This window comes from Varroa destructor, unplaced genomic scaffold (assembly GCF_002443255.2).
Source record: "Varroa destructor unplaced genomic scaffold, Vdes_3.0 BEIS01000006.1, whole genome shotgun sequence".
Lineage (NCBI taxonomy): Eukaryota > Metazoa > Arthropoda > Arachnida > Mesostigmata > Varroidae > Varroa > Varroa destructor.
Window position 1 is genome coordinate 28,902,100 of NW_019211459.1, and position 27,196 is coordinate 28,929,295.

General features: G+C 40.0%; 1 long non-coding RNA gene across 3 annotated transcripts in view; it reads right to left on the reverse strand.

Annotated features, from left to right (window-relative positions):
* The window catches only part of LOC111252975 (uncharacterized), a 47,249-nt gene that overhangs the window by 12,771 nt on the left and 7,282 nt on the right, over positions 1-27,196 (reverse strand). The window contains exons 1-2 of one of the 3 annotated variants that reach the window (XR_015330249.1): positions 7,681-8,034; positions 5,810-5,961 (exon numbers count right to left, since the gene is read on the reverse strand). The exons of 1 other annotated variant lie outside the window; for it this stretch is intronic. This is a non-coding gene — a long non-coding RNA (uncharacterized LOC111252975). Of the gene's footprint in view, positions 1-5,809; positions 5,962-7,680; positions 8,035-27,196 lie in introns of those variants that run through there. One more of the 3 variants, XR_015330248.1, reaches the window with a different exon arrangement.

A 27,196-nucleotide genomic window follows, 5' to 3' on the forward strand; every position in this document is an offset into this window, starting at 1 on the left:
TAGACCCTGTAAAATGAATGCATATGCCAGAAATCGAAACCCTCTCTTCGTGTGCCATACTGTAAATTATGGACACTATTGTAATGTTGTAGTTGTCGAGATAAGACCGTTGTGCGCTGTAGTAATACTAGGAGATCATGATGAACAATGTGATATAGCGTCTATTTTCAATTTCAACGATCTTTGCTGCCGTCCTTGCCAGCTAGCTCCGGAAGGACATTTATGCCATTCAAGGTTCGTCAATGAACGTCTGGATGAAGCTTGCTGCTCGACTGTAACGGCGCGTTGTCCAGTTTCCAAAGCTCTTCCAAGCAATCCAACATACATTGATCGTAGAATTTGTCAGAACGGTTCTCCATAGTGTGAAACACTTGGCTTTACATGTCATGCTTGTGTCGCGGCCTAGAAGCTTGTCTACGCTGCCGTCAGAAGAAGCAAAGTTCGACATAGACCTAGAGAACGGCCCTTCGGTGGTACCTTCTGTCGAGAACCATTCTGGGTTTCTGACAATAATTTTAGATATGAATCCCCTATGATCACTTCGAGTAGCAAAACAACATTCGGCTTCCCTTATGCTCGTCATTCTATCAATGACCTGTATATCTGCTGGTGTTAATAAGCACAACGCTAGGTCTGTAAAGATTTCTGTATACGCTAATGTAAACGCGCGTTTGCGTACTGCTTTATTAAGTAGTCACGAAGCATGCCCAAATTTCGACTGAGCATTTGTTAATGGTGGGGAAATATCGATTCGAACTATAGATCAAGCCTGACACAGAAGTGCATTGTCAAAATCAGCTTTGTATCGCCAAGTTCTAACAGTAAAAGCATGTTACTAATTTCAGTAGACACAATTGAAAATAAGTTAGTTAGTATTTTTAGAATCTCTATGTTCAAAGGTTCATTCGCTTAAGCTGAATGAATTTTCGTCGACAAGCAGTAGATCAGTACAGTTAATACGCAGGAGTTACACGATACACACAAGTTCGAGGATCTCTGTCGTGCCGACTGAACGGACCTACGTTAGGTCCTATATGATATTTTCTAATCATCTGTTCAGCCACGCGATAGCAATAAATTACGATAATACAAAGAGCAAGATGAGTGCGGCAAAAGTTTTCGTTCGTTATTTGTATGGTGTTTATTATTTTCAAAAAAATTCCTAGAAAGTCTAAAAGTACAGCGGATAATGATAAATCCTTTCGTCCTGTGCATTGCTTCACCAATGCTGCGTTGGTCTGCTGGACAGTTGACTCTCAGCAGCGGCAGTAATAGCGGGGATAGACGTGTGCTTTTCGGTGCTACCCTCTTAACCCTGCGGGCTACCCCTCTCTTACAGGACAAAAATTAAGTTATTGAATCTCATCCCAGGAGGGACGCTAATAAGTGTATGGTGAAGCCTGCGTTGTTGAGTTGCGTTTGGCACTAAATACAACTATTCATTGATTGAACCTTATTGGTAATCGATCAACTTCAACGAATTATAAGGTCAGCCGGAAGTCTCAGTAAATAATCCGTAGTCGGAACTTAATAATAGCAATATCCTACATTTATGACGGGTCGAAAAGCAAAAAACGACTGAAAAGCTGTACATAATGTTGTCTCGCGTGCTATGCCTATAGTATTATTCAGTTAGAAGCAGCTGAGAAAGCCAGGGACCGCTGATTCAACTCTGCCAATGGCAAATTGCGTGACAGGTGTGACTAAATAAACAAACAGACTGTTATTGTGACTATGTATGCCTGCGTGTGTGAGCCGATGTATTTTTATTGTTACTGTTTCAAGAAATTTCTTTATTAGGCGAGGGCAGTTTGCGATCAGTGCAGTGAATGCGGTCCAACGTCGCCATAACGTCCTAAAGGACATACGTCTACTTGAAATTTTAGTAGCCTTATTATAAAGAGCTATTTTTGCTTATATGGAGGCGTAATTACGCTACCGTTTTGCATACTATAACGATATATGCGCTTCTTACGCAGCGAAAGTCTTGCAAATATTTCACGCGCTTCCATTTGCGCTACCAGACAAGGAATTAAATTGGAACATAACTTCTGTCAATAGCGTTTTTTCCACTTGACAAAATACGCGGTACTCTACTCGCAACCATTAACTTATCATATATTCGCCTTTTCCCAACCGTCAACCGATACATTTATTTTTTCTTACCAGAATATGCATTATCATGTATGCAGTTATTTAATTCCCTTATCAATAACAACAAGTGGAGAATACGGTGAATGTGGAAAACCTTCCTGTCAAGAGGGACTGCGACAACCTTCGCTATGCGCGACCTGGCACTGTCGTAAAGAACGACGACTTTGTTTTTTATCAGATCTTCTGTCTTGGTGCAACTGGGCCCTATGGAAATCCTTATTTCTGTGGTATCATATTTGTGGTCGTCCAGGTTCGAGCCTGAACATAGACATACGCTTTCGTGCCAGTCCGCCGTCTGAAGCAATACCTAATTTTCCAAGTATCGAGCGTAGAGCTCGAATCAGACTCGAACCATGTTCTTCTCAAGCATTACTTCCTTCAAGTGCAAAGCATCGTCTTCTTAAAACGGAGACAACTCTAAACTTACGCACATTTCCCCGAGTTACCTGTTCTTCTCCTTACTTGATCTCGTCGCCGGTGATAATTCTGCGTAGGAACTTGTCGTTGTGTCCGTGTGTGTCTTGATCGCGAGTGCCGTATTAAATGAGTGAGCATCACAAAGAATTGTGATGCTCACTCACCCAATGGGGCATTCAAGCTTCTATTTTCTTAGTCATTTCCTCAAATCTGCTAATTTCTTTGCACAGTTCATAAATTGATTGCCGTCTGTTTTCCTTTGAAAAAACGTTGTGGGGTTGCCTTCATGTATTTTAGTTGGCTGACTAGGACGGGCTGCATCCATCAACTCTAAGATAGAATCTTAAACTTTGCAAACCAGTGTTGAGCACTCCAGTTGGTCATACTTTTCGCTGTACGTGACATAAATGTCTTACGCTACTTCGGTAGCTATTTGACCCAGAGAAATAGAGTAAGTGTCGACGATGTACATTTCTTCACCTTTATCTTTGGGGTTAGACATAAAAATACAACAAACGTAGAGAAAGGAACAAGTATTTCTGAATGGTAAACTGACACACAAGAGACGAAAGATAAAGGAAACACTAAGAACAAATTAGAAGCACTTGTGTTTCAGTTTAAGGTTCATTTAGGTCTCTTATACACGTTTCAGAAACAGATAAAACTGCCATATATACGGACGTGAAGGAGGTAATCCGCAGATCAACGAATATAACATAACAGCTTCAAGGTACTATGCTGTAGTGTATATTTCGCCAATCCGGTAGTAAAGCATGTACTACGGGTAAGAAAAATATGGCACATAGGTAAAAAGATTAGCAAACCAAAGATGGCTGAAGCTGGATGCTCAGCTCCAGGTATAGTAACTATTTTAGATAACGACATAACTGCGTGCATCGTCTGTTCCGTAATGAAAACGATCGTGTGCTTTCTGTTCAGTTAAGGCAAAGCAAAATGTATTGATTCGCTGTCCTTTTTATAGAGCAGGGACGAATAGCGTTGTATCTCTATGCGCTGTAAGCCTCGGCTGTCGGACTTGACTTATGAACGTCATTTAGCTGCATTTTGTTCCCGTGCCAAAAAGCAATTTACTCTCGTTTAAACGGTAAACAGAAAAAGGATGCATAGAGTCCTGGCAGGACTCGTCAACCCGATGGATTTTTACCTATTATGTGAGCTCGAATATCAAACAGAATTATCCTTGTGCGCATATTTAAAAACAGCGAGAAAGAGCTAGGAAAAAGGAAAACGGGTATATCCAACCCCAGGCCTCAGGATCGGAATTGGTTGTTATGTTTGCTCCTAAGATTAGCTGGGTCTCAGCTTTTAGTCCCTTTCCCTTTTCCCCCCTCCCTGATATATGTTGTATCTCTACTGCTGCTGCTGCATGCTTCCAGTTCTCCTGCGTGCTCGTCTCATCACTATAAGTTCAACTTCCGATGAAAAGGGCCTTAATAGATGTCGACGCGATTACTTCTTCTATACCATCAAACTAAACTACAATACAAACGTGTTTCATAGCGCTCTGGTTTTGATTTAAGCGATTCACGTTTAATTCCCAATGTAAAAACAACGAGACTCTCTTTTTTTTAACAACGCTTAAGCAAATCGGGGGACACGGAAGGAAATTTAAAGTTGATCAAAACACTATCGGTCCGGTTTTCATTTAATGACTGAAAAAAAAAACAGTCAACCAACGGTAGTTGTAGTATAGCTGCATTGCGTAGTTTTACTGGTATAGTGTGTATATGCTGAGGGTTTAGCGTAGTAGAGAAACGAGAATGGACACTGAAAGCCTGGAAGGATTACGAACACGGGAATGCAGCACCAGCAGCTTCTCCCTTTATAGGGGTGAAGAATAGGCGGACGGAAAGGATAAGCGACCTGCTCGAAAACCAGCATTTTCGAGCTCCTTGAAGCAGGATACGGGGAAAAGCGTCAAGGGGGGTGAAGGATCGTTAGACGAAAAAACCGATGGATGTCGGACAGCGCTGGCGCGAAGTACGGGGTTTTCTTGTCTTTGGCAAGCGGTAGAGCTTTCTCTCGCTCGTCTTGGCATTGGAGGCGATGGAAAGGGCTGCGAGTGGCTTGAAAAATATCCACCTATAAATCGTTGATGAGTATGCATACAGAAGAGGCCGTGAAGTCATGCAAGCCATGCAAACGTTACGAGACGGCCGTGGTAGAATCGGTCCGCTGCTTTGCGAAAAAGCTGCGCGCACACGCGTAGGACGTACAACCGGGTACAATGGTGGACTGTCTGACGCAAGTCGCCTCTTTACCTCCGCGATACGTTTCTGCTGGTCGAACAGTGCCAGCAGCAGCGAAATTTGGCTGAAATATGCGAGTAAAAGAACCGGCAGGCGAAAAAAGGAACCGGATGGCCGCGACGAAGCCTCACTTATTTCCCTTATATACCAACGGCTGGTTGGAAGAGAACGACGGGACGCGAGAGTTAGTGAGAAAAAGAAGTAAACGGTGACCAGCCGCCCGGGTTTCAACTGCCCCAGCGGCTACTGTTATGGACAAGACAAGAAGAAGGCCTCCTCATGCAACCTTCCCCATCCCTCGCCCGCAACCCCTCTCTCTTACGACACAAAGCGCTGCCACAGCCCCTCCTCGAGTCTCGGCCCTCAGCGGTAGTAGCCAAAATGTAGATCCAAGCGGAGAAGAAGCCTTTCCCAAAAAAGCGCACAACAACTATCTCAGGCCGTCTTTCCAACCCAATCCCATAATGTATGTACGTATTCTCGTAGTTCGCGATGACCACCAATCTTGCCATACCCTTCCCAGGTGGGTTGAATTTTCATATTCATCTTAAGTCGTATCAACACCGCAATTTTAACACCGAGATTCTGCTTCGGTTTTTCGAAGCGGTTTTTTTAAGCTTAAAAAAATTTCTGAACCTTTAAATGTGCGTATATCTCCGTCAAAACCGAATAAGAAAAAAACTTTTTTTTTTATAGAGTTTATACATAAGGATCCTCATCTTCGGAATGTGATAACGAGGACAAACCCCGATGTTGTTCCAGAATCTTCTGTCCTTGCTGGTGCTATTTTTAGCGGAGACGGCCATCTACCGAAATTGCCAATTTAATATCGGAAAGCCTGCAGGATGCAGGCATCTTTTTGTTTTTTGCCATAACCGGAAAATGCTGCTGCTACTAGTACTGTTTTTATTTATTTAGCATCCACGTATTATTGATACGTTCCAATAAAGAATTGCGACAAATCATACCTTAATCAGCACGTATAGCTCGTTGACTCCATAGTTCCAAGCTTAGCATGACTGTACATGGGGTCCGTGCGCGAATACGAGGCACCGGTGGCTGTGCGTTCACCGTACATGAGTAAAGCGGCTTCTCCTCGCTTCTATGTCATAGCTGAAAACTATGTAATATCTTATATTCACGGCATTGAGAAGCAAAATCTATCAACAACAACGACATCTATACGCAATTGAGTTATTGCAACAAAAAATAGATAGATGTTTATGAGTGTATATAGGTAAAACGTAAATTTGAAGAGAGATTCGTTTTCTATTATTGGCATAGACAAATAAATTGCCATAAAAACCCTGAGATACCCACTAACTAGGGCTAAAAATAGCTGCCGAACGGAGACCAGAAATCAGGGTAGCGTATGTTTTTATTTCTGTAGTATAGCGTTCGGTTCAACCCTCTCTGAACTTCAAATTTTCACTCGTTCTACATTAAATGAGAACTAGTTTTCAAACAAAAGTATTATGTTTTGAGTTACTTATGATTACATTTTCCTCTTCACTGATAGCTCAAATGAAAGGTTCACTCTATGGCGCTTATATATATATATATATATGTATTTTATGGACTACTCAGCAAGGCTGCTTTGCGTCTCCAGATTGGTTGGCTGCTGGAGCGTTATACGCCTTTGCTTTATATTCGACTTCGGACTCTCAACTGAATTTAATGAAATAAAAGGCAGCTAGCAGTTTCCTTCTACTTCAACCACGATATAAACATGTTATAAATCCGAAAAATGATTGTCCGTAACTGACAAAATATCAATATAATGCCAATTAGTAGGGACATTTGCCTATAACAGTAGTATAACTCAGTGCATGTATACCCGTATATATATGGAATACGTTTAGCAGATACATAGACGTTATGGTATACCATTATTTGCAACATACTCCATTTGTTCCCCAGTCCGATCCAAGGTAATCATTACCATCGTAAACGTTCAAAATGGGTTAGATAATAATAGTACAACGCAGTTTAACGGAGCACAAAGAGCTGGACCAAGCTATTTCCGCACGAGATGTCAAGCTTCGCTTCTGCAAAATGTACTCATGTGAAGGAAGAAAAAATCGCATTCTAGTAGAGGTCCAATTAAGTAGCACAGATCAGTACCCTGAAGAATGATGATTAAATAAAATCTTCAAATTTGCGTCATTTATCTCTTTATGAACATTTTTCGTTCATTAATATCAAACTAATAGAAATCGACATATAGAAACACAGTAAGCCACTAAATAAAGTGTACCTGCTATATCTTGGAAGATTATGAATGGGTAAGGTTGAATCTATTTCAAGCTGTCGTTGTATCTTAACGAGCGCAGTCTCTTAAGTTACCGAATAAGTGCGCAATTTTCGCGAATTAAAACCGTTTCGTAAAATGGACCTACGAACGGAACCGGATCATTCCTTTGTCACAACATTCTTGAATCAGTCTTTTTAGCTACTTTTATTAGACAGTAAACCTCCTACGCCGCAAACTCCTGTTACTTGCTTTCCTTTTCATCTTTTTCTTGTTACTGCAACTCACTACTCTGAGCCAACATCGATAAAAAATTACATTAGACAGTCTTGATAGAAAGTCCAATGCTGTTTTTCTCTGATATTTTATTCAAATAGGCATACACAGCCGCATGCTTAACTAGCTAAACTCATTATTCATCTCTTGAATTTCGAGACTATTTTATATAGCTTTCCACAAGGAAAGCTTATTTCAAGTCTTAGATTATGCCAAAAAATGAGCTTGGCCGGATGCAGTTGTTTTTGGTAATGAAAATTTTTTGGGCAATTTTATTCAAGCACGACAAAGTACAAATCTTTCTTCGCTTACCTAGTATATCAACCGTTAAACGTCTTGGGTAATGGGCTCATCCCACCAAAAACGATCCCATACACTAATCAGATGAGGCTGATTTTCTATGGGTCACTAAAGTTTTATCCTGAAAAGGGCGCAAGACACGGCCTGAATCGTTACTTTTTTTTCCATTCATTTTCGGCGATTTTTTTCATTCTACAGAGCGTAATCTGAATCTGAACAATCGTTGGCGAGTTGCTCAGTAATCGTTAAGAATTTCTCATAATCGTCTGTTTTTTTAGGCTCTAGATAATTTTGATTTTTTACATTTGGTCGCGAAGCGGTGAATTTTGGCAATGCGCAAACGGAAAGCAGTTTTTTTTTTTTCTCCTATAATAATAATAATAATAATAATAATAATAATAACTTATCTTTAGGACAGTTATAAAATTTGAATCATCCAGGCATATATTCGAGTAGTAGGGTTAATTGAAATAGGAAACAGCATGCAATAGGTTTTCGAGCTATAACACGATCCAATCGGAGATCGAAAACAGCAGTCGAAGGGGCTGGGTTAGGTAAGGCCTCAGAGTCATGTGGTCTTATATAGACAATTTTGAAATCCAGCTTAGTGGTCTTTCCATTACATGCGAGGCGTTTACGAATTAAATGCAATAAAAATAAATGCGTTCTATTAACAAAGCTGGGCTGTTTCAACTAGATAGCCGATCGCTACTAGAACAGGATAATAGAATGAGCGTATTAAGCTAACGTGGTCACTGATCCCCCAAGTAATAAATAGCCTAGATCACCTTATTTAAAGGTATAAACCTGCAATATAGCTTTAGATTACGCAACGAATCAGGTGTTAGAACACGAATCAAAGATTAGGACAGGCTGATGAATTACGTGCGGCATAGTAACAGAGCTGTTAGAACATTTGCGTGGACTGCAACATCTTGCTAACATATTGACTGAGTTAGGAAAATATAATTATTGGAATGGGGTAACAGCAAGAAGGAAACGGAATCGGCGATACAAGATCTCAGGTGAATTGCAATGGAATAATTATGAAGGTGTACCCCTGTAATTTAACTAGAAGTTATGTTTACCAGGCGTAATGCGCATCAAATCTTTCTTTCGCTAGTGGTGCCCGTTTGAAGATAAAATACGTTTGTTTTGTTACGAATTGTTCGTACATCTCAGTGGAGAAATTGTACGGGCTGATCTGAGACACATTTGAAAGGATTAAAAGATGTTCTTGATAAGATAAATGATGGTCAGCTATTTGCATAAAGTTCATGTAGAAAGGGTATCAGTCGATACATCAACAATCGATAAAACAAAATGCTATGCATGTTGCAAACGGATACCCGAAAAAAACATCTGTTCTTCCCATACGACAACGAGATGAAAGTCGGTTCCGAGGAAGCTTTGAAGGACTGTCTGTCAAGTAAATTTTGAACACACATCTCAATACAGAAGATGAAACAGATGATACGGCGAAGATTTGTGCGACGCTATCTTGGTTCCAAATATACTTTGAAAGATATTATTAAGAGAAAACGCAGAGCGATACTTTTTTGGCGCCAATCAATAAATTGTGAGGAGCTGTGTGCGGATGAAATATATGTTACAGTATCTAAAATAGATACTTGGGTATGGAAAACCCAAAAATTGAGATGCACATTTTCATGTGAAGGTTGGTGTAGAGGAATATTTCTTGCTTGAAATCAAAAGCTATTGATGAGCTGAATTTCAATATAATTTAGGTTTTCATAATTAAATTTGAGTTCTTTTTTCAATCGGAACTGCTATTTGAAAACTAAGAAAACTTACTATCGTGCTTCATCTATGAAGTGTATTTTTTGCTGTCAATTTGTAGGTCTTCACGAGCTGAATAGAAATGCTATACACATTTTTATACCTTAAATTGATATTTTGGCACGGAAGAGGCTAGAACCATATCGGTATGTTTATGTGACTATGGCAAAAAATGTTTGTATAAGCATCGTGCTGAGCGAATTTATAGTAAATTTCAACTGGAAGGGTACGCCAGCTGTAACACGAATACAATCTGTTCCTATTAAAACGGAATGATAAAACGCTGCCAATTTATTAACGAATTAGATCAGCAGGGAAACCGTAAGGGGGTCATTTTTGGTGCATACTATAATTTTCATTAGGTTGGGTGTGATATCAACAAGTGAAATTAATTGAATCGCAAGAGAAGAGCGGAACGAAGACCGGATAATATGCCACTAAAGCTCAGTGTCTGTTTGTCTGAGCCAAAGCGACTTCGTAGGTCGGTCAGACTTTAGGGGTGGGGGAGGGGGTGCTAGAGCTTCAGCTGACAAGAAGTGTGCATTACCATTCTACGAGATTTATGTTCGTCCTTCAAGAGACATTACGTTTAGAGGAAAATTTCGATTTTTTAGTCGTAAAATTGTCGTCTTTGCCTAAGTAGTTTTTTGATCCTATATGAACCATCACAGCTCACTTTTCAAATATGCGAAAATACCTTTTCCCAGATGTAGTTTTTTGCCTATGGGGGGAGGAAGGCTAATTTAGTTCATCTGAGAACCGATTGATCAAGTCTGAACCCTCTCAGCGTATACGACCTATTGGATAAATACTTAGGTAAGATTAAATAAAACAATAGAACAGGGTAAATGTAACAGGGTATTGAGATTATAACATCGTTTCAATTAAGAAGCGGCAATAATTGAAAAAAGGCACCAGATCAGAATTATGGCTGGAAGTGACTTTTACATGCACAGGTCAAACACCATAGCTGTGGTTCTACATTGCTAGTGTTACAATCGAGCTATTTCTTCAAGCAGCAGGATGATGCATGCAATATATTAATGGATTTATTGCGATCAACTAGAGAGGTTATTAAGACATGCTGATAAGGAAGCAAAATCATTCTAGCAAGGTAACCAATTACTGCTGGAAGAGGGTAATAAAATGACTGCACCCAACTCACGGGGTCGCTGACCTCAAGTAAGAAGTTAGCTAAATCAAGAACTTGTAGTCATTCTACTCGCAAAGGCATAACGCCCTTAAGATAACAGGCCTGCAGAAGAACTGCTATTGGAACGTTTATAAAATTGTATGTCTGGAGTAGAGCGATAGCTTATATTAGGGTAGCCCGAATAAAATATTAGAATAGGCCAGTAATTGCAGGACGAACGTCGCAAATACACTTGCTAAAAAAGACCACTCTAACGAGACGGCTGCAGCAAGGAAACCGAGTTGGTGTTGCATAATTTCGAATTAACAGACACTAAATAACTGTAGAGGTATACGTCTGAGATCGAACTGTCGCTTGTAACATGAATCAAATCCTTTTTTGTGTTTTTTTTTTTTTGCTTGTTTGAATGCTTGTCCCCCTATACATATCTATGGGGAAACTGTAGGTAGGAATACATTTTAGCAAGGTTCTTAGAAGTTTTGTATGTGACAAAGTAGCAGGTAGAATTTAATACGGAGGTCAATGTTGCGTAGGCTCTTGTCGGTATTAATCGAAAGCACTTGCCGGCTCAGTTTAATAGTTTCTATACTGGAATTTTACTTTTTAAGCCGGGAATGCCGTTTGAAGAAAAATAACTTGACGTGCTGTTCTTTGCAGGGAGGGGATCTACCTATTGATAGATCTTCACGAGGTCAGCAAGAATGCTATACATAATTCTACATCTAAAGTAGATATTTCGGCGTGACAATGGCCAGAGCCTGAATGTAAGTTGAGTTCCTCCCACGTGCCAATGGGGCTCCGAAAAAAATGTAAATTTTGAGTAAATTTCTAAAATATGCTGATCAACCGCTAGATCATGATGTGCAAAATAAATATGCTATATATTCTTATGTATTTAAAATTGATGTTTCGACGTAAAACAGGCCAACAATTGAGTGCTGTAACCGAAACACCTATGCAATGCTAAGTTCTCTGAATTGAAATATAATTTGTATCTCTGTAGTTGAATCTCAGCATTTTTTTTGCCATAAATTTGTAGACTTCAACGATCTGAGTACAAATGCAATGTTTCGATACCTATGATGAAAAGGTCAAAAGTACCCATCCAAGTGTGAAATAAAGATGCGCTATAATGGGATTTTGAGCGGCCTATTGAGTAGAAAAGGTTAAACTAGGCTTAATGCGAATTCGATCCGTTTATATTAGAACAGGGTAATTAAAGCGTAGCTGATTAGGTGAATATGCTAACTAATGTAACAACTATCTATGCAGTAAACTATAAGCTATTAGTTTAATTGGTTAAATAAACAGTAAAACAAAAGTGGGGGAAAAGCCCGGATATCCATCCTCTATATAAACACTATATAAAAAAGCACTCCTGTTACGCATTTATATACTCCACTTAGTAGTCTCTGTAATATTTTAGCAATTAAACTTCTTATAATTGTTTTTCGTTTTGAAAGACTTACGCCGAATTTTGAAATAATTCTTGTATGCAAATAAGCTGTTAAGCAAATAAGATACTGTAAACAGTTTACAGTATCATGATATGCTATTACAAGTCATTGTTGTAATTTTTATGATAGGTACCTTGAATTAGGTACATTGAACTTTTGGAGGCCATGATGTCCTTCTTGCATTGTATTCGCTGCGTTTTAAGGCTGAGGTGATTGGGCCTCAATGACCATTTACCTTTCCTTTGAATAGCTAATGTCTTAGCGTTGAAATTTGCATACCTTTTTGCAAGCATGTTTCTTAGGTTCTGTTATGACAGAAAAATGCTCTCTAGTACATCTTAACTCAATCGAATAAAACGGCGTGCTAGTTCCAACTGATACCATTTTGGTAGTCGAACAACCGTCCTTTGCGTGGGTTCATAATCTACACTGGCTAGGTCACTATTCATCAAAAACCTAAAAGTTCATCAGCCTGGTTCAGCAAGAGTGGAGGTCATTTTTGGCGAAAGCTGGGGCAGCAAGTGGAGCTAGCAGTTGGGTTGCCATTTGATCAATTTTCTAGGATGGCTAAGTTGCAACCAAGCTGTAACAAAGCAATTGCATCTGTGTCGTTGCCTTTGTCGAATCAAAATGGCTAATTCCGTCCGCTACTCAAAATTCTTCTTTTTCTCAGCATACCGAATGGTCAGCCTCTCATTATCGAAGCCTCCGTTTGAAGATAACTACTCGGGGGCTTACTGGCGCACAAGATTCTACTTGCCTAAGACAGGGTTCGATCAGGTTAAACATTTGATTCAGTCGGTGCCTAAGGGGTAGCAAACTTTGACTGGCTGACTAACTACTTCCACTACCGCTAACCGTTGTTTGCCGCCAAAGCATCGGCATTGGTGGCCGTAGGTCTTAAGTAAAGAACTGTAGCACCACGAGTGTGTGAAGGTAATCCTCCTTCAAGCCTATCCAATGGTATGCTGTTTCAACAAGAGAGGTGTTGAGGTCACGGCGATAGCAATGAAGGATTAAGCAAAGCCATTAACTTTTGCTATAAGCAGAAGATGAGCAGGGTTCGTCAGCTGCTCCCTCAGACATCTAGAGTTGGACCCGAGCACAACAAGCATGCGTCGATACGACCGCCGATCGAGGCCACCACATGCGATAGAAGCATTTGAGGCTTGATGGCAGAGGCTCCATTGCACCTCGTTGATTAGGCTTTCTCACACACATTCCCAGGCAGTGGCCAGGGAATCCGGAGAATCTGGGCTACGGTGGCCTGAACACTCTATGCCTCCTGACTAAGCCTCGTCAGCTGCTCCTGATGAGCAGGTCATGAACAGGAAAGACTATTTGACTAGTGAATAGTGGTGGGTGGCTAAAGAGTTAGCTGACTGCCGAGCCACCCCATAGAAAGTGATGCCATCGGTGTAGTTGGTATAGTCGGTGCAAGTGACGCGTGGAAATGTTACTTGATGTGGTGATCGGCTGCAAAATGAAGACCATCTGGAGCATGGGCTAAATATGAGACTGAAATAAGAACAGCTTATTTCATCTCCTCGTCACCGTCGTTCCCCCAAAGTGTGTTTGCTTCTTAAGGGCGACCGATGTGTTGATATCAAGCTAAATACTTTAATTTTATTCGAAAGAGCCTATATTTAGAGCTAAAGCGTAAACCATTAGTAATACACATAGAAACTATACTTTTAATGTGATAATCTATGCTGGCAGTCTACACAGCGGCCTGACCACCTACGTATGCAAGCACGTAATACAGTTCGGACAAGGCTTTATTGTTCTGTCCTACCTGTTGCGTAGGTACAAATACTACAAAATACGCAGTGTCTGCCTCCTCGCTCATTTATTACACTTACACATCGTGGGCTGGAGTAAATAAATTATAAGCTTATATGTCGTGTAAGACGACAGAAATAAATCACTTCCCCTCTTAATGATCCTGGAAAGAAATCAATTTGGATTTTGCGATGACTAAAGTTATCTATATGATTTTTTTTCACTTTCAGTTCAGAATTCGATCTATTTACGATAAGTCTATAATGACACCTTCAATAAGTATTATACATTTGGTACGAAATAAATTATAAACTCGCGCACGGGACTGACGTCGCGTTATTAAAGAATACAGTATTGGTATTCTTAGCTCTCTTTAGATATACCATTTAATAACACAAAATTAACAAGCGCTGTTTGTCGCTTCTAGTACTGCGTCTAGTTGCTTAGTTCTCCAGTTCATTTAAAAGTGTAGTTTTAAAAGTTTTGATAAGTTTATAGGTGCAGATTTAAAAAGTAGAATTAAAAACATTATTGACGTTACGTTCACATTTTGCAGGATCTTTCCGGAACTTAGTTATTCTCTAGACGGTTATTTTATTTATGTAAACATACCTCATTAGACTTCATCCGAAAATTGAATAGCTCGATATTGAATATAGCTGAAAGATATTGAAAGATAGTTGAAAACGCCACATAAATGTCTAAAGTTTATGTAGACTTTTCAATATAACGTTACTTAACGTGTTCTAAAGTTCAAGCGAAAAGAACATCAAGCACCTTTGAGAGATTATTAACCATGTTGGCTCTGTATAAAAGTGCCCTTTATGGCCCCTTGTAAGCATAATAGACTTTGTTAAAATCGAGGTTGTTCTGAACTAAACATCGTGATAAATGTGTGAGTGTTGTTCTATCCTCCGGTGAAGCTCATTGAGGTGATTCTAACTGCCTAAGACATAATTGATTAAACCACGTATGCTTTTTTTCTGAATGATATTTTTCTAGTAACCGAAGCACAAAGAACTTCTACAAAAGAAAAATAAATAAATAAGTAACCTTCATATAACGTAATATTTTCCGAATTTATAAGTTTAACCCCACAAAATCGTGGAAGCGTTTGTTTTGCTGAATAAGAAGCGATGGCTTAAAAGACTCGCTTTTCTTTCGCACCTCAATATAAGGTCATGATTGAAATACGGCTGTTGTTTTCTTTAGGTACCTTAAAGCGACTAGCTAGTTAGTGATCCACCGAGTTTTAGAGACTTTATAGCAAGCATTACCAGTCATAATATTAAATTATGTATTGAAAGACAAAGGCATTTCATCATCAAAATGTATTTTGGGGCAAAGGAAAAAAGCCTTTTCTGAGGTATAGATTAACCGAAACAGTCTTTTTGTCAGTCATTTTTCGGTGCAAGCTTTAGTTCGCTCTGCACTTTTTGTATCACCCCTCTAATGGAACTTCAGTTTACAGAAAAGTAATCTGAGCTAAAAAAGAAGGCCAAACGAAGCCTTATATCCCCGATACAAGGCTCGCTCACTAACATTTTCGGTTTTTATGTTTAAAGAAATACAATTGTATTGTATAAACATAGAATCTGAAACAATTTTTTTTAATTTCACAGATCGATGAGCAAAAGCGTAAGGGTTGCCAAACAATAGTACTATCGTGCATGACGTCGCATGGTGTCTGAAGCATACTGCACGACGTCTGTGCAGATACACGGAGCCCTGGCAGATTAAAAGCCACTGTTCGACATAAGATGTGATAAAATCTAGAAACTGCAAACGTGCAACTATGTGCCGATTCGTTTTGTCTTGAATTTGCGTTTCAGATTCCCAACGAATACCAATATGTCGTCCAGAGGTACACATACCTAGTCAATGATGAAAGATGCAGCCCCATAGCGCGTCTTAAGAATAAGGTTTGACTTGGTCAAATCTTTTGAACTGCTTCTATGAGAGATAATCACGGACAATTTGGGTTCCGTGAAAAGCAGTTGGAGCTACCTGTATTTCGAATAAGGCCAACACCATGGGTAAGAAAAGTCTTAAAGGCGTACGCAGTCTCACACATCTCGCCACTATCTTTTACTACGTCCTATCCACGATGCGTTCCTTGAAGTTCGGTCGTGCGTGGGAAAAATCACACCCTGGTTCTTTAAGGTTTCTGGCGAGTATCGGAAGTAGCGCGGTAGCCTGAACGACGGAATTTCTGCGTCTGCCTTGCCTAAGTTGATCAACAATTCAACCTCATGGGCGCAACAGAGCAGCCTTTTGGAAATAGAAAAATACTGCCTAGATTAGCTGCGTACAGCAACGTTTCCATTTGTTCTGTCAAACCTGTTTTGAACACAAGGTGGCAGGAGAGCAGCAGAGGGCCCAGGTTATAACTCTGTGCAACTCTAGTTGATTAGAGGAACGGCCTCAGCTGGGCCATTCCGTCATCTATATTCTATGAGATTTCGTGCAATATGACCCTGACTAAATGTAGCGTGTTTTGTGAAACTCTATAGTCGTTACACTTTATTAATTATATTTTCTAGGACCAGTTTCAAACACCGACTTCGAACCCAGGGACACGATGTGCCTCCTGAAGCAGCATGTCACATGCCAAGAGGGCAAAACGTCCCTTGCGGAATCAGTGCTCTTCATCCGAAAGGCACAAATAGACTTCCAAGAATTCCGTTAGCTTTCATGCCATAAGAGGAGTCTAAAGTTTCAGCAGCCTTTCTTCGCAATCGTCCTCCAGGAAGGTAGATCTTGCCTTATTAGTTATGTGGGGTAGTGGGTTTTCGTTTGCCCAGGGCTACATACATCTGCACAAGAAATGGTGCAATATTTCTGTTGTATCATGCGAGCTGCTTGTTGGGCAATTAAAGCACATTACCCCAAAAATGATTTCTCATTTCTATGTTTATACAATATGATTGTTTTTCTTCCTCTAAATGCAAATAAACAACCTTAAACATTTGTTCGGTCAGCAGTCCGCGCACTTGCTAATTACTTCCGAAAAACCGTTACAGGTTTTCCCTAACAAGTTAAATCTTTTCCGTTTACTTTTTGGTACTCGCTGCTTATAGGTTCAATGGACTGACTTCATCAATTGTGCATCGGAAACAGTCTTTTGGGAATTAGCACAAAATAGTCCCTTGGTACTACAATACTTAACACAACCTCTTTGTTTGATGAGAGCTGCGCGAGACAGACGACGCTATAACTTACAAAACATGTCATGACAACGCAATTCTATCTTTGTCGACATCTTTATACAACTATCCCAATCACTTAAAAGCTCTTTTGAAATATAAATTCAAGCATTCTAGGTCATCAAAAAACTTGGCCTGATTTCTTCCAGCCCAGGGCCGCTAATGCTAGGAAGATAAATGAAAGGAATAACCGTTCTACCAAGACTGCAGAGCTTATGATAAACACTTAAATATTTCATTGGATGTGGAGTCATTTGAAGAATCGGAAGTAGATAATTCATAGCAAGAATTCCCTTATTACGATAAGTTGGTACTATTTCTGTAGTGTTCCCTAAATTTCCTATTTTTGCTTCTCTTTGTAAGTTTTCTATGTTAGAGATTCAATCTCAGAGCAGATTCAGTATAGATTATATGCTGACTAATTTCGCATCCGGACCAATGCATCAAAGCATGTCAAAGGATATGTGTCAGCAATGCCAAACTAATACTAACAAATATAAAGCATCTATACGAGCTCTTTCGTCCACAAAGTAGGTATATGATAAAATAGTAGTATATGTAACATGTAAATGTGGTATAAAGAGTGAAAAGGGTAACATGTAAATATGGTAAAAAAACATAAAAATGTGGTAATTGAATGAAAGAAGGACCTTAGCGTGAATTGGTAGATATGAACTGTTATCGTTTCTATTTGAAAGAATACGTGAAGGTACCCAAATATGGAAATATATAAGGCAACGCGTATAAATTGAGGATTTTTCTTGTACTTTGTTCTTAGGACCATATTTGAACAATAAAAAAAGTATTAACTAATGTTTTTCTGTTTTATAGCTGTCTAAGTTTGATAACAATCTGTTCAGCGCAGAAAACTTGCTTAATAGCTGATTCTCTCCCAAATTCTGAAAATGTCGCGCTGTGGTTTGCTATGAAGAATCTATTGTTTTATTTTAGACAGAATGTTTTTTTTTATTGCCAGGAATAGCACATGAACACATGGCCGTTACGACGAACAGCCTACAAAAGTATAATTTTGGTTTTCATGTATATAAAATTGTGGCTCTATTGTTATTAGTATTTTCCAAGTTTGGCTCAATGCTGCCTAGAATGTAACGTCCGGAGAGGTCATGAATATCAGTCTATCTGTAAAAATGATAGGCCTCTAAATATAATAAATTTAGTTTGAGGTTTAGAACTTGATTTACGCCGCGGCTGATTAACAGTTCTTTTTTCGCCACTTCTTTTTATCATTATTACTTTTTGTGTGTTCTTTCATGTCGGACCCGAACCGCGAAATCCTATGCCATATGAGAGGGGGCTCACGGTGTAACTTGGGTCATTTCAGTTTCCCCACGGTTTACGTTGCGTAGTGTCAGCTCCAGTGTGTAAAGTACTATAGGTCACGCTTGTTTCTATCGATGGTTGGCTACGCGCCCTTTAGGTGTCGCTGGATTCACCTACGTTTTTCTATAGCAAACCTACGAAACAGCGTAATGACATTATGCCATAGTAATCGTTTGCCCGTGTTGAAATTTAGATTAGAGATGGACGCATCTTCATAGTCATCATGACAATGGAATCGAAGAAACACGCGTTAGCCCCCCAGATACGCTGTTTTAAAGTATAGAATTTAATTTGTAGTTCGAATAACTAACCCAAAATCTGACCTACGACCACTTATTTGGCGCTCTTCCAATGTTAATGAGTTCCAATAAGAAATAAAAAACAGCGGTTTGCCGACAATCTCTAATTAAAATATAAATGCGAGTTAATCTAATTTTTAGCAAAATCAACACACCCGTGTAGATGCTGCAAGTTGCTGGGAAACTGATGGTATAAATTGAGACATTACGTGATAAGATATAAGAAGTACCCAAAAAGACACGAATAGCATTTTCTGTAATATCTCAATAAAATAACTGTTCTGTCGGAGTTGTATCACGAAGTGTGCAGGCCAAGTGTAAATTACACTAAAGAACCGGTTTTCCTCGCCTGCCTTCAAGTTCGACTACTGGAAACAAAGGTTCACTTTTAGATTGAGCTGAATAAGACAGTCTTAAAAACTCTGCTATCAGAATTCGAGGCAGCAATTGACGGAATGAAAGTGGGTCATAAATTACGCTGCCAGACGACAGTTACAGATTCCTGATTATATTCCCAAACGTGTCGTGTTTCCGAGTAATGGTGAAGAAGATGGAGGTAGCTTAGCGGTGCCTTGACAACGGAATTCTAGCTCCGACAGAGAAAATGTTCGAGCGTTTGAACTATCATTGAAGCTGGCCATGGGCTAGTTGCCTGTCTCGATCAGAAACAGCAGCGTAGCTGCTCTTCGCAGCTGGAAGGTCTGCGCGTCCACGCAAGCAGCTCATTGTCTCAGCGAGGCGTCTAACTGGGAGAAAGCGACTAGCCGCTGTCCAGCAGGCACACGCTGTTGGACACGGGAAATTCAAGGAAGAAAATGAGGAAGGAATTGAGGGTGGGTTGGTAAGTGGGTGGTAGGAGGTGGAGCACTGAAGTGAGGAACAAGAGCCGTGACCACGAGAGCCGTGGTCGAAGGAAGATTGCCGGAGGTGAAACTAAAAGAAGAGATTTGCAAGCCGAAGTATCGCCGGACTGCCACGAAGACACAAGGCTGCCCCATCAAGATGCTACTAGATGAGCTGTGGTGGCGGCTACGGCAAAAAAGACGAGAAGTGCATTTGAGATGTCCAGAGCATCTTATCGTTGTCGGGCTAAATCGACGTCTCCGTTGTAGCCGCCCGGTCGCTACTGCTTTTGCGGCACTGTCGTGTCCGTAAGAGGGCGCGACGCGCTTCAAAATCAAGCTGGTCGCTTTTCAACGGGCGATGCAACAGAGCGTAACGCCGTTCCGCGATCCTTCGCTAGTCCGGATAGGCGCATTAGCACGCACCCTCTCTCGAGACACTCATTTGGGACCAATCTGACTAGCGAGTAACACCAACAACAACAACTAAGGGAAACACTTGCGCCCCCACTACCACCGACGACGACGACGATGCCGGCACCAGCTGGGAAAGCAACAACAAAATCTAAATGTTAAATTCTGCCGCAAGTGCTGCTGTCGTTACTTTTGTTCGTGCTGAGTTGTTGTTGTTAAAAGAATATTGTTGTTATCCATCTGGCAGAGGTAGTGGCAATCGCGGCCACTAGCCCCGTTAGCGCGATTTTCCGAGGACGATGGTTTTCTCATTTTTTAGATGCAGGGGATTAGGGTAGGGGAATATTGTAGTCAAACCGCCTATTCCCCTGCCTCGTTGCTTCCTCAGTTGTGCTCGTACGTATCTATGTTACGAAGAAACCGTATGTTGCTTGGTTCGAAGGGAGAAACTTGGATCTTGATATTTGGGATTGTATTTATCTGGACCGCAAATCAACACCGCTCTTTGAGTATGAATTGCGTCTATGATTTTCCTTGTTTTTTCATTTAATTGGTGTATTATTTGTATATATATATATATATATATATATATATATATATATATATATATATATATATATATATAACCGTATTTGTTTGGATAACAATGTAAATAATATATAATAAAGTTGTTTTTGGTCGATTTATTATATAGCTGAATATACGCGCACTCTTCTTATCATGCCTTAAAGCAAAGCAAGAAGATAAAGTTACTGTCTGAGAATTTGTATTGATCGAACACATTTCTGGCCTTTCAGTTGTAAATAGACAATAACCTTACTGTAAAAGAGGGTGAATTCGGACAGCACTCTCACTTTTGAATTAATTAAGGAGACAAGATTTTGATATTTTCTAAATTCTAACTGTTAAAATTTTTACCCGATAGAACGTAAATGGTTACTGTTTACGGTTGCGGTATAGTCAAAGATAGAGATCTGATATCGTTTTTCGATTTGGAGTTGCCATTAAGCTAAGTTCATAATCCAAGCAGTGCGTTTGTAACATTGGATCTTTCCTTCGAAAACTTTTGTTATTATTAGTTCGTTTGCGAGGCATACAGGGAACATCAAACAAATCCGTGAGAGAGAGATGGCTTGGGAATTGACAAATTTCTGACGTTTTTTTTTACAAAGCAAAAATAACTAGAGCTGACTATTTCGTAAACGTATTAGATACGGAAAAAAATGTACTGAACGCATATAAAGAATTAACAACAGGGCAAAATAATATTTTTGATAGTCACTACAGCATCGTGCAGCTGGCTAATCAATTTAACTATATTATAGTGCTGAAGCGAGGTTCTTCCGTCGACCCTGTATCTATTTAGTATACATATAGAAATAATGTCTGCTAAAAATGTAATAGTTGGGGGCAACGAAGTTGATGGAATATACGAGTAAAATTACCGTATACTGTCGGTTTAAGGACCATAAGATGGTTCCAGTTCAGACTATATATTGATTCATTACGTAAGATATCAAAATGTCAAGGTGTATCAAAATTCATTATCAATATTTTAGGAATGAAGAGACGAGCCGAAGTCCTGCGTGTGTCTAACTGAAGTTACAGCGAGTGCCTAAAAAATTTGTTTAAGAACCATTTCTGCTGAGGATGAAAGGACGCGTTTGCATCGAGGTGACTCTCATATTCGTATCGTCTCTGTAATTGCAAGCCTGTTGAAGAAGATAGTTATAATAACAGTGAATCAAATGAATCGCACTTTATTTTTTTACTTTCCATCTGCGTCAAGAACTTTGTAATGTTTCCGTAAAGCCCAAGCTCTAATATTTTTTTAGTGATACCCAAATAAATCAATTGGACCACCAAAAATTTGGGTTGTCCGGCGAGAAGTGTGCCCAATAGCAGCTGATACCGATGACAAAAATGGAACCGCAGCTACGTTAAGATGCTGGACTAGTTAGTTTCATTGCGCGAGCAGTAAACAAAATTCTGGAAACGTTGTTACTTTAGAAGCACAAGCCGCTTTCTCGCCGGTACCAAACATGAATTGATTCCCAAAGAACCGAGCAAGACGATTGGCTAATTTTTTTCCTTCTTTAATAATAAGAACATGCAATATGGACTAAATATTGTTATAAATGTGCAACATAAGGTTGCGTAGAAATATGGGCATGTCTAACGCGGTATTAAAGTTCGCAGCTGATCTGATTAGACTGCACTGGCCGATCTATCGAAGCATATCTAGAACGTACGAAGTGTGACGATAAATTTCAAAGTGGTAGCAACGACGAGATCAAAGTGGATAAATCGTTGTACGTAACGGAATACTTTTTCGGACGTACGGAGTATTTCACGGAAGTTGATTGTGGGATAGGGGAACTGAGACAAAGTTACAATAATTTAAACGGACTTTAACTCATTTGATCGTTTTACGTCATATATCTGTTAGATACTGGCAGATTGACATAATACAGTAACAGTGGCATTAAATGGTACACACCGACATCTAACCCAATGTATAATCATATGCACATGGCGCTAGTAAAGCATCTCAGAGGCCTTACTGTCCCGCGCAGAGAGAATACCTGAACGATAAGCAAAGATCGACAGTGTGGCTTCCTCATTAGAAGAGTAATATTCGGAAACGTGCAAAGATCTTCTTTTTAAGGCTTTTTCGCATGAGTGAATGATATTCGTAAGTGTTATGTTTCCCCACACACCCACTTACTGCGACTGTCATTCTTCGCGCGTATATCAGTCGTGTGATCAGCGCGAACATGTTTGAGGTCAACTGCACTCGTCTGCGCCTTGCTATTCCTTTGAGTCCTGCTCGATTCGAAGGGCGATTGTAATAGCACAGGACGCAGCAAAGCTGTAGTACACTATTACTAGAATAGGATAAGAAAGACTGACTGAATTCGTACGGAGAAGAAGAGAGCGGCATAGGAGGATATGAGAAAATAGTTGGGTACACGGAGGCGAGTGAGAGACCCCGTCTGACAACACACGCTCGACTAAGTCCACAAACTTGTGAAGGAACAGACTAGCACCGCTATTGGGGTGTGATGATCACCTCTATGAGGTATGTAGGTATCAAATGTGTGAGCCATAATTTAATGGGGGACTATGAAGTGCATCGTTGATGGTATTTCTACAGCAGCTTGTTTTAGGAATGGCGATGAGGACTAATTTGGCATAGTGGATGTCGAACCCAGCAGTGGTCTAGTTGTTGTCTTTTGGTTGGCCAGCTCCTTCTGGGATTGCACATGCAATGGGTACACACACATATAGTACTCGTATGTTCCCAGAACCGTAAAAGCACTTGTTCAACTAAAATGACAAATTTTCATTGCATAAACGCTTGACATATGGATTTGATACCAACTCTCCCCATGGACACAAACGATGCAGATCAGCAGTTGAATAGAAAACAATTTTTTTAAGAAAAAGGTTATCTAAGTTTGTTCAAATCGGTCACCTTGAACATGTCTGTTTCATTTCAAGGGCAAAAGCTTTTGATCAGACATAAGCTTTTATGTGTGGACAATGCTTGCATCAGCCATGTCCCCTACGTCAAGTAAAGGGCTATCTATAATAACTTACGAAAACCATTATGTCCCTCAGCCAACATGTTTTTTGACCCTTCAGAAATCGCTCCTTAACTCGAATGGCGCCAATCACTTCCTAGCAGAAGGTAAAACGGCGTGATGTCTTTCTGGGCGTAGCCAAAGTATTTATTATTTAGGTCCGTGAACTTGTCGAATCCTATGGAACAGTATCGTTTGCTGGATGCTGTGGCTTTTAATTTCTCCGTTTTTTAACTAATGGAAAAATTTAGGTTCTATAGGTTTTGTAATAGGCTACTCTCGGTCCTTTGCTAAGTGAACGCGAGCGCTTGTCAGGTCATAGTCCTACAACCTGTTTTGTTCGCATTCTGCATTGTTCCTTTACCTGTTGCTTGGGTACCTAAAAACAGTATCAAAACATTTAGCATTAACACTGGATTTTTTTGTAAACTAAGCTAATTCACTGGAGTAATGATCTTATAATGATGAGGCAAGCCCTGAACAGATTCATTATTATTTGACTCGTTTTTCTTATATGTGAATATATTTCTCGTATACGAAATGGTTTTTTAATTTTCAAAAATCATCAAACGCACCTGTCGCATTTCCTGGATTTGGCGTCTGTGCAGAGTCGGTTACATTGAGATTTTGTTTTCGAGTCTCGCAAGTATTGCTTAAGCTTTTAGGCCTTGTTTCGAAAAACTAGCTTCAAGCAAAGAAACGGGAATTTTACAACGCGCTTCCAAGTTTATTACACAGACATGACAACGAGGACTGTTATGTTTAGGCTGAGCAGATGAGCCAGATTTAGCTGAAATGAGACGTTAGTAGTTCTAACCCATTAGCACGTGTCAAGGAAGGTGAGTTGTCGGGTCTGCTCCTACACCCGGCATTTCAGTGAGTCGAGGCCGTTTTCGTTTACAGTTTATCCTCACATAGACTGGGCTGCACTTAGAGGATCATTCAACACATCCCAACGGTGTTCACTCATATAATGGGGATTTATTTTCTTAAAAAAAAAAAATAAGCAGAACCGCTGCAGTCGCTGCGCTGGCTGGATACAGGTTGTTTACTACTATATGCTTAAAAGCTACCTTTATTTTCATAATCACATTTCACATCTCCGCCTAGAAAGCTGTTTGTCGTTGTGGTCTTGAAAGCCCAGAGGTACTTTAAAATCATCCATTGCGTACTATTACAAACTATTCTAGGCATCCTCTGGAACTGAGCATAAGTTATTTGAGGTTCGCTGACCTGCAAATTAAGACCATAACGCATAGTAGTCCACAGTTATCGTTCTAAAGGGCAGGCACGAACCGCAACAATGTCATCCAATTCCCTAAAACACTGTCTCCCAAATTAGCCATGAATTACAGGCACAGACCGTCAAGAACCGACTATTTCTTATCTAGAATTCCCCGTTCAGGATATTTAAAGTGATGGCTACTAGCTATTTATTGACCCCAGATGTATTTTTCCATGATTAGTTACGTTGGAGTCACCTCGGGCACTATACTCTGGCCATGTTGTATCTTATACTGCGTATAAACCTCCTTGTCCATTTGCTCTAACCACTAAGTTTGCTCCGTCAACGTGCTTCTGAAAGGACTATCGTCGTGCACTAAACATGAGCGCGAACACTAAGAACCCAAGCAGACTACAAAAAATATTGGGTCTTATCCGGAGATTAAATGCCTCCCCCAATAGATAGACCTACTAACAATACGACCCAGTTATTTATTTTCACATGTTTAATATATCATAAGTCACAGCTAAGGCATACGTGCTGAACGCATATTCGTTGCAGTAATTCCATGTAGCTAATTCGAGGGTGAATAAATATTAGGTCAACAATGCTTATGGTGGACCTTCAATGTGGGTCGCCAACGATATATATAATTTACTAACAATAGAGAAACTACAATTGGCCACGCTAAACTATAATGAACTTACTAGCCCTGTTGAACTTGCATATGTTTTTTTTACCGGACTATCCCTTTCAGTGGTCTGTGGCGCAGTTGGGGAGCCTTGGAGAGCGGAAGCATGTCCTTAAACGGTACCGCAAGCTTAATATTGTTGGCATGATTCATCGATGTCGTCACGAAGTGGAATTTTATGAACCAGTGTGTGGAATGCAGAAGAGTAAAGCACGACGACTTCGTACGGCTGTAAATGTGAATTTCGAGTTGCAACGTTATAAGTCCTTCAGCGGCCACCACAAAAATCAAGCTACGTATCGTGAACTTGCTTCAATGTTGAACTTAACTAATAATTGGCACATTCAGTTCCACAGGAAAGTATTTCCTATTTTTTCTTTCTTTAAATTGGACTGCAGCCTTCTTCTTCTTCTTCTTCTTCTCTGCAGGTTTAATCTGACTGCAACGCTGCACTGTTGTAGAAAAATAAGCAAGGACCATGTACTAAGGACAAAGAGCGTAACGCTGTTTACACTGGTCAGAATTAACAATACTGTCGGCCAGAACTTAATAATCCGAAAAAACCTAGCTCTTACCTACAAATGAAGAGAAACTAGCAAATAATATAAAGGATGTACAACGAATGTTAGATTGAAACAAAGCTAATAACACGACGCATTTAAAAAGGTAATGTAAGCTAACTGAGCGAGCGGTGTTTTATCACAAATAGGGAGTTCGCAACATAAAATGGCTCATGTTGAAGTCTACGGTAGCTGTGGTCGTTTATTGCTATATCCATGCAAACCGTTGTGGTGCTTTCTTAGAACTGCACCGGAAACTGAGCGAATGTCAGTGGTCTGTTTGCCGTGAGAGTTTGGTGATCTAAGTAGGATAAGGCCGATCACGCTGTTAATGCTGACGATTAGATGTTTCCTGTCCGCTGATGCTACGTGTCTCTTTCGGTGGCATTCTGCACCAACGGCAAACGACATCAGTGACAAAGCACAGGAAAAATGGAGACAACAACGGGCCGGCTCCTACCCCTGTGTAATGTCCGTAAGGACAAAAAAAAAAAAAAAAACTAGACCACTTCTTCAAAACTAGTGACCGGATGGCTTCGCGTATAGCATAGTACCGACGTATTTTACCAACCACATTCTTTAATAACGTATACAGGTTAGCGCGTTGAAGAAAGCCATCCCTTCGAGGCAACGCAGAAGAAAAGGTGTGCATATGTGACCATCGTCTTGATCGTACTTCTTTTGTCAAAAGCAAAAAAATCCGTCGGTCACATAACGAAAATAGTCGCACAATGGGCGGCACAGCCAGTGGGACAGTTTGGGTCCGTTTAGAATATATTCATATAATTTTGTGATAAGAACAATATAAAAGACATATAGTTGTAAGCTAGGTTGCTTTATATAACGTTAGACACATAGCCTCACTATCGCTTGCGTATTTAAAAAATATTGATACGTATTTTCGTTTTACTGTGCCGTCCATTGCAGCAGCCGAGATATTGCATAATATTCTATTATATAATTTTTTTATACAGCATAAGTTCTCATTTTTGTTTTAGGCTCTCTTTGTATGTGATACATGGCACTGCTTCCCTCTGATGACGAATACTTTCCTTGCGTAGATTGGCGGAGTTAGGAATTCTCAATGCAGTGTGTTCTTTTGTTGTCCCTACCGAACGACAATTGGCTTTTGCTTGCACCGTTAACTCATCGCACTGTTTTCAGGCCACAG